Source organism: Drosophila simulans, chromosome 3R, assembly GCF_016746395.2.
Source record: "Drosophila simulans strain w501 chromosome 3R, Prin_Dsim_3.1, whole genome shotgun sequence".
Lineage (NCBI taxonomy): Eukaryota > Metazoa > Arthropoda > Insecta > Diptera > Drosophilidae > Drosophila > Drosophila simulans.
This window is the reverse complement of record NC_052523.2, coordinates 12,925,805-12,939,202: the sequence shown is the minus strand read 5'-3', so window position 1 is coordinate 12,939,202 and position 13,398 is coordinate 12,925,805. Positions and strand designations below refer to the sequence as shown.

General features: G+C 40.6%; 1 long non-coding RNA gene across 2 annotated transcripts; it reads right to left on the bottom strand.

The window, feature by feature from the left end:
- Nucleotides 1-33: 33 nt before the first annotated feature.
- On the bottom strand, nt 34-13,179 carry LOC120284930. 2 transcript variants are annotated; one of them, XR_005544151.2, is made up of 3 exons: nt 13,042-13,179; nt 11,873-11,976; nt 34-350 (listed from the first exon to the last, which is right to left on the bottom strand). It is a non-coding gene; the product is annotated as an uncharacterized LOC120284930 (long non-coding RNA). The 2 variants fall into 2 exon arrangements; XR_005544152.2 differs by having other exon boundaries at nt 11,873-11,995; nt 13,042-13,122.
- Between the last annotated feature and the right edge of the window lie 219 nt (nt 13,180-13,398).

The window sequence follows — 13,398 nt, the reverse complement described above, 5'->3', positions numbered from 1 at the left end:
GATTCGGGATGCCTGCCCGGCGCTGCAAGCCGCATCCACAACTTATTATCCGGTTGAGTTCGCCGCTGCTGCCACAATTGCCACTTGAAGCTGCCGCCCGTGGGTTGCACTACACATTCTCCCGCCGCAGCAGCTTTGAAATCCGGAATCTGGGAACTGGAAACGGGGTACTGGTTGCTCGGTACTCGCCACTCGAATCTGGTCTCGGATTTATTGGACTTGGCTTAGAGTTGGAAATGGTTTTCAGTTGGCGTCCTCTATTCGTTTCGGTTTCCTGCTCAGCTGTTGCACTTTTGCAGCGCCCACTCCGGCTGCTCGGCTTTTCTTCTCCGTCTGCGGATGTGTTTGAACTGCAAACAGAAGGAACAGGCATTAAACTATTTGTCTGAGTTCCCCAATGGGGTATTTTCATTTCTGTAGCTGCACGTAGAAAAGCCAGTAGTTAGATATTATATAGTATTAATAAATGTCCTTAATTTCAAGATGTGTGGAAGGATAAGTTAATTTATAATAATTTATATTTTTTGTCATTTTTGTATGTATGTGTTTATACTAGCCATTTTATTTTAAAATAATTAGAGAGCCGCCTTCGTCACATGCACACTTTTTCTCAGTTTTCTGTCACTGCAAACACACAAACACAAGGACGAGTTGACTTGTTGGGTGCTTGTGCGCCTGCATCTGTATGTGTGTGTGTGTGTCGTCTGCCCCCGTTTGTATGCTGCAATATTTATGTGTTTGCCTTTGGGTTAGTCTGTGTGTTTACCACTTGAGCAGAGATGCAAAGCTGCCTCCTTTCTTGGTCTCGGTTTGCATTTAAGACTTTCCGAGTGCCACCTGTATCCACCCACCTTCCACCACCCGCCGGGTTACCCACACACCTGCAGCGGGGGCCACTCCCAGGATTCGCTGGGATTCTCTCGAGTGCCGCATATCGCTCTCTAAGGCTTTGCCTGCAACGTCGTTAAACATATTTTCTTATACGCTTTCATTAGAGTCACTTGACCGATTTAAGCAAATATCTTTTCAAACCGAAGTAGCCGAGTAAACCATTGAAGCCCAGAGGCTTTTTGCGCTGATTCGAAATATCTGGCACTGGTGCAATGGAAAAATGAACCATTGCTATGAATAGCAAGGGTGAAGTAACGATTTATCTGAATTTCAAAGGCACACTAATTAAATGTTTTGCTGAATACATAAACGAATATTTTTCACACATGTTAGTAGATTATGAAATGAGGAATTATCGATTAATATATATAACATAGCTAAGTCCAAAGTATAAAATACAAGTTTCATTTGACTCGCACACATTCCAATGTTAAATAAACATTTTATGAGCTCGGGCTGTTTTCCTGCTTTCTGCCATTTCTCGATAAATTCATTTTGGGAGGCTGCAGTTGGGCAAGGAAAACTAGCATTTCCCGGTGGCAAATGACTTTTTCACTTTATGTCCTTGACGTTTCGAACTGCAGCAACTCCTGGCACTGAATTAAGCCAAGAAACTTGAATTTTCTTTGGACTGGGCCTTGCATGCTGACAGACCATTAGAAGTCGGAGCTCGTGTAATAACACTGCTGCCATGCCCCCTGCAGTTGCAACGCCCGCGGGCCTGGAAAGTCCTTTTCCGATCCTTTTGCCTGCAACTTGTCTGCGAAAGGACAAAGGAATAAAGAGGCCTTCTCAGCTGGCACCGCAGTAATTTAAATGTTATTTAGCTGCACAATTAAAATGGCATTAAGACGCCACCGAAATGCGAGTTGCAGGTTGGCAATTTAATTTGTTTTTCAAACCCCGCCGGCACCCCCTTCACAGAGTGCACATTTTATCCAAATTAGCTTAATTTTCCTCAGGTTCTTTGCATTTTCCACGAGTTTTCCCTGGCAAACCCTCGCTTTTCCAGCCGTAGTTCAAAATTGTCGCTGCCTGTTTCTCGACAGATAAGACGTCCTGCCCTAAGTGAATATTTTCTTAATTTCTTGCGGTTGCAGCAGTTTTTCCCTCCGCTTTTCCGAGCCACCGTTTTTCCTAGAACTTTTCCGTAAACATGCGCATTTTTTATTCCGAGTTAGTGAGGATTTACTTAAGGAGGGGAAAAGCGACCAAAAGTTGTATTTATCTTATTTTATTTGATGTCTGTCAGAGCCGTGAAGCTCACAATTTAAGCGCTTAGTTTCAGCTGACTCGAGCATTTCTCCGTGGCAACTGTGTCTTCATAAAGTTGCAACTTCAAAGTTGGCAAAAGCACTAAAATGCAGAGAAGTGTGTTTTAACTGTAAGAAGCGGTCTCAGTTTAATTTGAATCAACGACAGAGAAAATTCAGCAATTTATGAGATTGTCATCAAAATTCAGAGAAATATGCTTTAAAGCTTAACTATTTTTTTTTATTTTATTCTTGCCATCAACTTGATATGATATGAGAAATTGAGATTCAAAAACATGTTGTTTCAGCAACTTAATTTATTCACAAAGGCATTCACACGAATTAAAAAACACCTACATATATCTAAACCATTTTAATTGAGATGCATCTCTTACCAACCTTGTTTTTATTGTGGCAACATATTTTCTGTGTGGCATAGTTTTTCTTGTTTTGTACTCCTCCCTTTTTACCTTTCCATGGAAATCCTTCGAGTGCTGCCATGGATATGATAACCCAGCGAGCAGGAAAGCGATAGCCGGAAAATGAGCGTTAGAGAGAGCAAGTGAAGAGCGCGAAAATTTTAATGACATTCAAATTAAATTATAATTTCAAAAGTTTCGGCGCGCAGCGAGCAGAGAGCGTTGCTGATGACGACGATGACAAGGACATGACCAGGTGGCACAGGTGAAAGGCACCGCCCACCGGCCGCTTTTCCCGCCACCTCACCTGCCTCGCCATCGGGTCAGCTTTGTTGGCCAAAGGTCACAGCAATAGCAGAGGAAAAAGGTTTGGCACACCCCCGATTTTCTCCCGGCCCCCAATCAAGCTTCTCTATATTCTCCGCTTTTCCGCCCCCATCGCTTGTTTATTTCCCTTGCGTTTGTTTTCAAAATTTGGCAAATGCGAAAAAAACATGGCCAACGACAAAACGAAATGGTAAAAGCCAAAGGGTAAACAACACAAAGGCAAGCGAAACAAAAACAAAAACGAGAGAGACACCAAAAAATGACGGGGGGAAAGTTAAAACTCGGAAAAGCCGAGTGAGAGGGAAAAGTTAACAGAGTTTTGCTTGTGTTTTCATTTTTGTTTACGAGGTTTTCATGTTTGGCGTTCATATTGTTTCAATTTAATGAATATCACACTATATAGCCCGAAAAAATATTTAATATTTTCATAAGTAAGCTGCAAAACGACATTCATTAAATAATTTTACTAATTTCAAAGAATCTAAATATTAAGAAAAATAAATTTACACTTTCGTAACGAGTTTTTCTGCCCGTAGTCAATTTTATAAGATTATAAATTCTTTTTTTTTTTAATTTACATATTTTTAAGAGTTTTAAAAAATTGTTTTCTGTGTACGAGGTTAGATGTGTCTGCTTTAATTGATGACTTGAAGAGGGTAATGGAGGGCAGGTGACCGCCAGTCAGCGAAGCTTAATTGGATCCCCCTGATATTAAGGACAAGGAGTGAGGGACAGGTTTGTATTATGGGCTGAATAATCAAAGGACAATTGGCCAAAATGGTGTCTCTTGTCTAAGACATGGTTTAAAATTAGCTGCAAACTTCAGTAACATGACAGAAAATTAAATTTAACAACAGTTTTGAGCGACACCATTAAAGCTAGAAAACTTGTAGGTATATCTCGCTAAACAAATCTTATTTAATATTTTCCAAGTCATTTAAGTGCACTTTCTTCCGGTCTATTAACCGCTGCGCAATCATTAAACCCCAAAAAATATGGCCATCTGCTTTAATGAGGCACAATCATCATCAAGTTTTCACTGACCATTTGACCTTTTCATTTGCCAGGCGGCAGGACTCCGATCAGAGGCCTTTAGTCCGGCCATTAAGCGAATGTCTGGCGCCAGGCGAACTATAAAATAAATGCTGGGGCGTGGCTCGGAGGCGGAGAAAACCGAAAAACCAACGCGTCCACAACTTCTTATTATTCCCATACACAACACGACTCTAAGAATTCTAGTCATTCGAGTTTTTTTAAAAAAATAATAGAATCATTTCAATTTTTATAAAAAAATTTTTATATTTATATCTGAAATGATTTTTTAAAGTTCCAAACCAGAATTTACAAATCAAATAATTGTACAAAATTTCTTTTGAGAACAAAAGTAGCAAGCAGAAACAAATGAAATGATACCACATGTGTAACTGAAACTATAAGCTACACATTTATTAAATTCGGCATAGGGAAACCATATTAAAGATTTTCATTTCGATATGTGCCAGAAGTTCTATACCTCGCTAGAGTGTGTGGAAAAACTACCCACTAAAATGTGAAAATTGCACAGCAGGAGACGAAAAAACCGAGAGCCAGTAGCGCTTAGTTTTTTATTGCATGGCGCCGCATGTGGCGGCTGCGGCGATTGAAGTGTCCCCCGAGAGGTGGGAGTGAGCGGAATGGGGCGTGGGGCAGTGGGCAACGGTAGCTGGGGGCTGCAGGAGGTGGGTAGATTGGGGGCTGGGTGGCGCCGGCAGTACGTCCGGGGCACGAGTTTGGCTTTAGTGGCTCTCGCCCGTCACCGGGGCTCGTTAACGCTGAGACGCTCAATTTAGCGCGACTTATTCAGGTTGGCGCTCCGCTTGCCTCCGCCTGCGACCATGTGACTGACCTTGATGATATCACCGCAGCCACGTCGTCGTGGCCATCGTCATCCCAGGAGCAGTCCCCTTTCAGCTCCTTGCCGTATTCCCATTCCGTTTGCAGTCTCAGGAACACATGGAGGAAATATATAGCAACATTTTGACCTCCGTAAAAACTTAATAAATATAAACAATATAAGAAGAGCTGCAACTGAATATTTTTCTAAGAAAATTAAAACAAAGATCGTAGAACATGGTATCATATGAAATATTATATTTTGATGTTTAAGCCTAAATGGTTCCGAGTAGTAACAATAAGCTCACAGCCCCACACAAGTAAATAAAGATATTTGGTAAACAAAAATAGTTAATTGCTTATTAATGCCGATAGTTTTCTCCCTGCACTCCATGGCATGTGCGAATCTCTCTCGGGCGGGCTCCCAGCTCTCACGGCACTAGCCCTCGAGCACACAGACCCCTGCCCTTGGTGTCGATGTCTTGGGTCTGCTCGGCTTACCCGTGGGTGTGCTGCACTTAAAGCCGAAATAAAAAATCAATAATCGGGGAATGACAAGTCAACAGCCAACAGCAGCTCAGCTGAACTCAGGCGAAGCCGCCATTTCTGACTGTTCCTGCCTCCGACACACAAGCACTCACGCACACACACACTCGCGCGCGAGAAAGGACATGTGTGCGAGTGTGTGTGTGTGTGTTTTTGGGGCAAAAGTTGTATATTAAGTAACCTGAGCAAGTTTGGGGAGTCCCCGGGACACGTACGCGGCACACGACCCAAAAACGTGCACCGCAGGTCTCGACTCGAATTTATGGCAGTTTCACTTCATATTTATGTGTTTTCAGCTTGCAGTTGGTTATGAAATATATAGAGTCGTTAACCTAGAGAGAATGCAAAATGGAACCAGCAAATAAAATACGATTTGGTAATAGAATTTTAAAGATGGCGATAACAAGATAGATAATCCCAAAAGATAAAACTTTCATAAAACTAATAAAATACAAATACAGATACTACAACTCATCCCATTTAGCTACTACAATCAAATAACAATAATCAGCTTGAATATTAAGTACCCGACCTGTGAACTGTGGCTGTATAAGTAGCTTCTATGGACTCAATGATTATGAATACTCAACGTCCAGTCCCTAATGGCCGTTCCTTTTCGATCCCTTCGTCCCTTTTCAACTGATGCCGATGATGATGCTGTAAAATGTCAAATGTGAGTGCTGCTTTCATATGAAATGACGCAAGAAATAAAAGCGTTCGCCTTTGGGGCGCCACTGCCAAAGGGCAACCATCCATCTGCCAACTGCCGTCGAAACCAAGCGTACAATGCGAAAGCCTGGCAAGTGACGTCACTGCCATAAAGGACTGCATATATGGTGAATATTTCCTGACCACAAAATCCAGGCCGAGGGACCCATCCAGCAGAACAGCGGAGCAGCAGAATGTACCTCAGGCGGGTTAATTAAACGCAAGGAACGTCATCACCATCCTTTATATGCCCTGGCCACGTTGCGCATACGACCTGTGAACCGTGCGCCCTGAGCTATTCAAGCTGCATAATGCACTCGTTGCATCCATCCATTGGCAACAGCACGCATCAATGGAGCAACAAAAACAACGTGAACAATCAATATTGATGCCGGGCGAGCGATGATTGTGTTGATAACAGGCCCTCCCGTTGTTGCTCCCCCGATAATTATGCTCATAAAAGCGTAAGAGTTTTAATTGGGCTGCTTATTACAAATAATCAGAGCGTTGCCTGTCCGGGCATAGAATGTGGATCTGAGGCCTGGGGACCGACCATATCATATCGTATTGGGCGTGTGCGCTCGTGTGCACTTGCCTGAGTTATTCAATTTGTGGCATCAGCCAAATTGCAGCCACAGCAACAATTACGCCAATCACACGACAGCAACAATAACAATATGCAAAAATTAAACGGAAAACGCGTTGGAAATTAAATTGAATTTTAATTGGACCTCGCATCAATAATTTGTAATTTGTTACAATAATTACAAAGTTATTTAATATTTATGTAGACTCGTCGCTAGTCAATTAGTCTGGCTCATGCAATTAAGTTGATTAATAAATTATATTCCACGCTACGTGCAAACATATGCACATGCAGTTAATCGAAAAAAAAAAAATAAATTAATCTATATTAAAATCAAAGATTCAGTCATCTCATTAATTATGATTAAGATTTGATTATGCTCTAACGTTTCAATTTATGGCGTATGCTTTGTTGTACAGTGTGTTTTAAATTATAGTTGATTATTTTACCAAACGTTTTATAAAGAGTAAACAAGAATTTAGACAACAAATAATTAGTAATTAAGAGTAATTCTTATTTGATAATCTTGAAACGTCCGCACTTATTTACGACATTTAAAATGGTTGGTTTTCTCAAATCGCCAGCGCAATTTAAAGGTAATCTGTGCATGCTAAAGCAAAGCCAAAGTTGGTAGCACCGGCGATAACAACAGCGAAAACCTCGGTGAGCGATTTACAAGCAAAGCTGGGCGAATACAATCACACTAAAATCGCGCATACGCCGCGTATTCCCCAAGAAACATCAGAACTTCGCATTTGTTTGCCTTTGAGTAGCACATGCGCCACACTTGGCACTTGCTTTTATTTTACCCTGGGTTACTTTTAATGCCATGAGCAGCAGGGCTAACACACACACACGCTGGCTAACGCAGACAGACACACACATCAAGCGGCTTATTCCCAGTACACGTCACGGTCTCAAAGCGTGTGTGTGTGTGGGTGTGTGTGTGTGCTTATAAGTGATTATCTGCTGTAAAAATGGCGTAGAAAGTGGAAGCTTATTTTCCCGTATACTGATGCGCATTTAACTCCCCAACGGGTTATAAAAATACGACACAACTATTTTTTAAGCGAGCAGTAATTGGCATTATGTAAGTTCCTTAAAGTCTTTGAGATTACACCCAATAAATTGGGTAGTAATATATGAATATATAGAACATCTGTAGGATTACATCTTGGTCCTATTGCATTCGCTGCATTCTAGCCCATGCTGCTGCAACCAATTCTGCGTAGTAAATCCAATAAAATCCATTGGGACTGCATGCAGTCACTGCAGCAGAAAACAAATCGCGTTATTATCGCCGGGCAATGGCCAAGAGGAAAACACGACGTTCCGAGGCCAGAGGCCACAGGAGAACTCATAAAAGTAGCCCAGGCACAGACAAATAAAAGGATCGCATAAAACTAATGTTAAACAATTCCCCGTTGCCCCTAAACTTGTGCCTTTTGTCTGCGGTCTTGTGTCTGTATTCCGTCTGTACTTTGCCGTTTCCTTGCCATCCATTTGTGCTGCGTGAGCTTCTGTTCGGTTGGGTTCAATTCGGAAGCCCGGGTCTGTCGTTGCCCATCGTCATCGCCGGACCCTTAAGACAATGATGGCTGGCCCAAAGCTCCCGAGGATATGCAATAAAATTGCGTTTTAATGCTGCTCTAACGGACGAGCAACGACCCATTTACCAAGTGCTTGTCTTCGTACGAGTGCAAGGAGTCCGAATGCGTTGTACAGGATATGGGGACTTCTGAGATACGCCTGCTTAGCTAGTATATATGCTTGGACCTGGTAATATGATTTGTATAATATTACCTTAATAGTTTTAAGATAATATTTAAGCATGATAGGATGGTCATCTTTCCATATACTTTATAGAACTTTCTTAAAAATTAGAAGTCAATATTATTATAGTATTGTGATATTTTCATAAAAGCTAGAACGAAATTATCCAGAATTTGTACAGTTTGAATCTCAGCGGGACTTTCTTAAGAGTAAGAAACTTCGGATGATAAAAACATTTTCCTCTGGCCTTCCCTTAGCTCGTCATTCAATATTCATATTAGCCGTGGGTATAAAACTGTCCCCTTTGTTTCAATTTTATGGCTGCCTTTTTATGCTCGTTTGTTTGTCCTTCGCATTGTTTTATGGAATTTTATTTGCATATTTTCGCGTGTTACCCGCTCGGAACACGAATCCAAGACTTTTATGAGTTTGTCGATTCTCCGTGAAATGGGAATGCAAAAGGAGCAAAGTGGAAAAGCGTTGCACTCCCCACGGACTGCAGGGAAACTCAAAACACGAATCCCTTGGTTGCCAAAAAAAAAAAAAAGGAGAAAATCCTGCCTGCCATTTCGCATTCAGCTTTCAGCGTTCAGCGAATTATTTGACGGGGCGCCAAATGTATATGTATGTGTGTGCAATAATACACAAAACATAAATTGCAGGGCGTGCGGAAAATCCAAGCCCAAAACGGAAAAGTGTAAAGCAATTCTCAAGTGTTTTACGCTTTAAGCATTGCGCCTTCGCTTATTGTTTGTTTGTTTGCTTTCTGTGTGTTTGGTGTTTTCAGCTCGACCTTTATGTTTGCCAAAGTCCCGCTGAACTCGAATTCGACACAAAGAACCGGAGTCGGAGTTCCCACGCCCGGCGGTTTCCTTTGTGATTTAATCATATTTTTGCAACTGATTCAATTAACTTAACATCTCATAGCAGATATTCTGTACGCGAGGCACTGGGAAATTGCACCAAAGCGATGGGGCAATTGCAGGCCGGCTTAATGGAGTGCATTGTGCGTCGAATTGATGGATTCGGTTGGATAATGGATGAACCACTGATAAACGGAAGTCCGCAGCAGCGGCATCCTATTATATTATATTTAATTCCTGGAGGCAAACAAATGACAAATTGAATTAATGGCCATTAAATGCGTTTTTGAATTGTTAAGCAATGCCTGATTGCAAATTGGAAAGTGCAACGTTTGCACTGAATTAATTATATCAAGGAACAAATTTATTCACCAGTTCCATAATAATTCTCGTTTTTAAAAAAAATATCACACAGTTTAATTATTGAATGGTTTTTATGTTTGATAAAATAAGATAGCCTTAAGGAATTAAAAACGTTTTTTGTTATCATGTCAATATATTTAAAAACCTTTTTTCCGTATTTGCCAATTTTCCGTGTTAAAAGCTTGTGCATTAAAAATCTCACCAAATGTAAGCTAGGAATAAAAACCTCTTAAAAACGTTTGCATTCTCAGTGAAATATTTTCAAAGTCACATAGCTAAATTGAAATTGCGTTAATCCTGTGTATAAAAAGTAAATTAAGCTAACGAAAATGGTTCTGTGATTTGCAAAAACTGATAAACCAAATATTTATTGTACGAGCAACCGAAAATAATTTTAAAACCTAGAATAAAACTGGCGAATATACTGAATGAAAAAATGGTTTGTATTAAATTTACAATCAAAGCGAACTAACATTCGGGTAGTTGGTGAAAAAAATCGTGTAACAAAATATAAAATAATTGTGTAATAAAAGCGCATATATGCAACATAAATCTCAATCAAGAATGCAGTTCACAGACCCATAAAAAAGAAACCATAACCATATCAGACACCCAAAGCCCAGCAAACTAGTTGGTCGCATTTGTATGCTCCCATGGATACTCGCACATAGATACAAATGTATCTTTGGCGCTGGTACGTGAATAGTCCCCCAGCCTAAGCAAATTTATATAAAATGATAAACAAAAACTAAATACGGAATAGGACTGAATCTGAATCTGAATCTGAGCCCAGCACGCAATCGCACGAAACTGGACAACTAATCAGCGTTTGTACCTAATAAGCCGCCGGTTGATGATGACGTGATGATCATGGGATGATGATGCTGATGATGCTGCATGAAATGTGCGGATTATGGTGGATAGTAGATAGTATACTATACTAAACGTATAGTGTGTGTTCGGGTTAAGTGTGATAAATCGACAGTTGAATTACGCGACATGTGGGCGACTGGGAGGACAGACGAGAGTGTGTGTGTGTCGAGCGTTTATCAAGCAAAATATTTACACACACACACACACGAATTAAGCGCACTCACGCACTCGGGCACACAATACTCAAAAGATGTGAAAAAGTGCGATGCCCAATGCACTGAAAAAAAGAAAGGCTTAGTTCTGCTAAGCATTCAGAATTCAGAAAGTGTGCGAAATGAACTTAATTCATTCGCACACTTGTAGTATTTTCAAAATTCGAAGTATTGAAATTTAACGAATTTTTGATGTAATACAATATCACTTTATGAATTGAACCCCCTCTTTAGGAATTTTTGTCTATCTAGATTTTGTATACCTAATGGAATCTAAAAACATGCTTTTTTGAATACAATGTACCCCTTTGCTCTATGAGATGAGCTCATAAAAGTGACATGGACCACTTCTGGAGACGGCAAGGAAATGACAATCACATGCTTTTTTCCTGTGTGGCGGCGAGTGAAAGAATAAAGTAAAAGTGTCTTTTCATCAGAATTTTAAATGTGCTCGCCCTCGATGTGAGTTGCCAAAAAGTGTGTATAAGTTTGTGTATGAGAGTGGGTACAGGTGTGCGCGTGAGCCGACCGAGCGGAAGTTATGGAGCCTACGTGCCCCACAAATAAAAAAAAAAAAAAACAAAATAAAAAAATAATTTCGCTTTCGTTCAGGGAAATTAAGGGCGGAGGGGATTGGTGGGGAGGTGGGCAGGTGGGGCAAGCGGGTGGACATTGAGGCAGCGCCACTCGATAAACCACCAATACAGGGACCAGGTCCTTATATGTAAACAGACAAATTATGAATTTGTAAGACTCTCTCGTATTTCCCGGGGTATCCTGTCGTTCTCCCTTTATCTCTCTCCCTTTTCGCGCGTATGTGTGTGTGCTGAGGACCTCACGGATCACTGAGCAGCTCATCAAAAATCGTTAAATGCTAAAATCGAAGAAGAAATTCCATAACCAAAACAATACCTCTAAGGGGAGGTTCCATTTTGTTTTGTTTTTCCCATAATTATTGTTATGACTTGAATTATATTGTTAAATTCCACTTGTTAGGACAACACAAAAACACAATTTTAAATATGAAATAAACATTCTCCTTAGAAGATCTCTAAATAAATACTATAAATATTATTTAGAGTTTGTCAAAATGAAAAAGAAACGGAAGTAATAAATATTCAAAGCTATTATTATTTTGCAAGGCAATTATCACTTAAAAATATGGGCATTTCAAGAGATAACATACCTCTTTGTGCGCTGAAAATGCTGTCTTCGGTCGCTCACTACATGACTCGGTTTATGTTTGATGTTTAAACCTTCTCCGACTCTCCGATTTGCCAATTTTCCAAGCTGTAAATAAAGTGCAGGGCTGCTTGCATTGAATACTCGATTTTAGCACCAAAACTTCACTTTATCACACACAGAATCTGACTAATGAGTATCCTTTTTTGCCGTGTTATGCCATATGCATGCCAGGGTATGTGTATGTGTGTGTTTGTTTGAAAGAGCTGGCTTGAGGACAGAAAGGGTATGCTGCTGCTGCCCTTTAAAGATGTATGGTCTGCCTTCTTTTATCCTGCCTATTTTAAAAGTTTTTCTGGTTTTCTTTTTGGCTTTTTTTGCGCACTGAACTGAATACTAGTGTGGCGTAGTCCGCTCGATCCGCTGAACTCCGAAACTGTGTCAGCCGTTCAAAACACGACGATGTCTCTAGCTAAACTGAAGCTAAAAGGCATCGCAATGCGTACTTTAAACGGACATTGCTTTTCTGCTCTTCAGCTCTCTCGGCGAAATAGCGGGACTATGCTTTCACTCTCTCTTTTTTCTCCCTCACTCTCTCTCTCCCTCGGCAGCTTTTGAGCGACTGTTATACCACCTCTCTGTCTCTCTCTCTTTATTTTTGGCCTGAAGCTTTAGCTTGTTTTTGTTCGCCATCAAAATCGGAAACTTTTTTCTGCGACATTTTGCCGCATTTGTTGTTGCTCTAGCGAGCCATACCAAATTTCATTATCTCAAGTGGCCGCTTTGTTTGTTTATTTGAGAGACCCTCCAGTTAGGCAAATATTTTTGTTTAATTGTTGGTAGTTCTTAATGAGCTTTTAAAAAGTCTTAAACATTTTTTCATTTATTTTTTATATTTTTGATTCTGTTTGTTTTCATGGGACAACCGAAAATCGATCGCACACTTTTAACACACACACAAAGTCAGCTCTCGCTCTTTTGCTCTCTCAAACACACACACATACACTCTCATAAAAAGGCAGCTGATTTGAGCCGCAAAGTATGCACCACAATTGGACAATGATTTAAAACAGCTTTTAAGCCGATATAAGTCTGGAATATTTTTGATTTGTATACGTTTTCGAACTATTTTTTTTTTTTTCAATTTTATATATAAGTATATATTTCTTTTACAATTTGTTGTCGAGCTCAACCGGATGAAAATCGGAACCAGCGTGACCGACGACTCGCAGCAGAATGCGGAGAATCGGAGAAAACAGCAGCCGACCACAACAACAGCTGCAAAATGCGGCGTCGGCGTCCGGGATGAACAACTTTTTGGCTACACACACACCATCATACGGTCGTGGAAATGGGGGGGTGGATATATTATAGGAAATTTGATATGAAAACATTGACAAGCAGCCGCATAAAGCTTCTTGCGGCACGAAGAGCTTTCCCAAAACGAAGCTGAGGTTGGCCAAGTTTTTATTCTTAGCTTCGATTGATTGCTGGCCGGGAAACCGAATGCGGCAGTGGCTAAGATAAGCG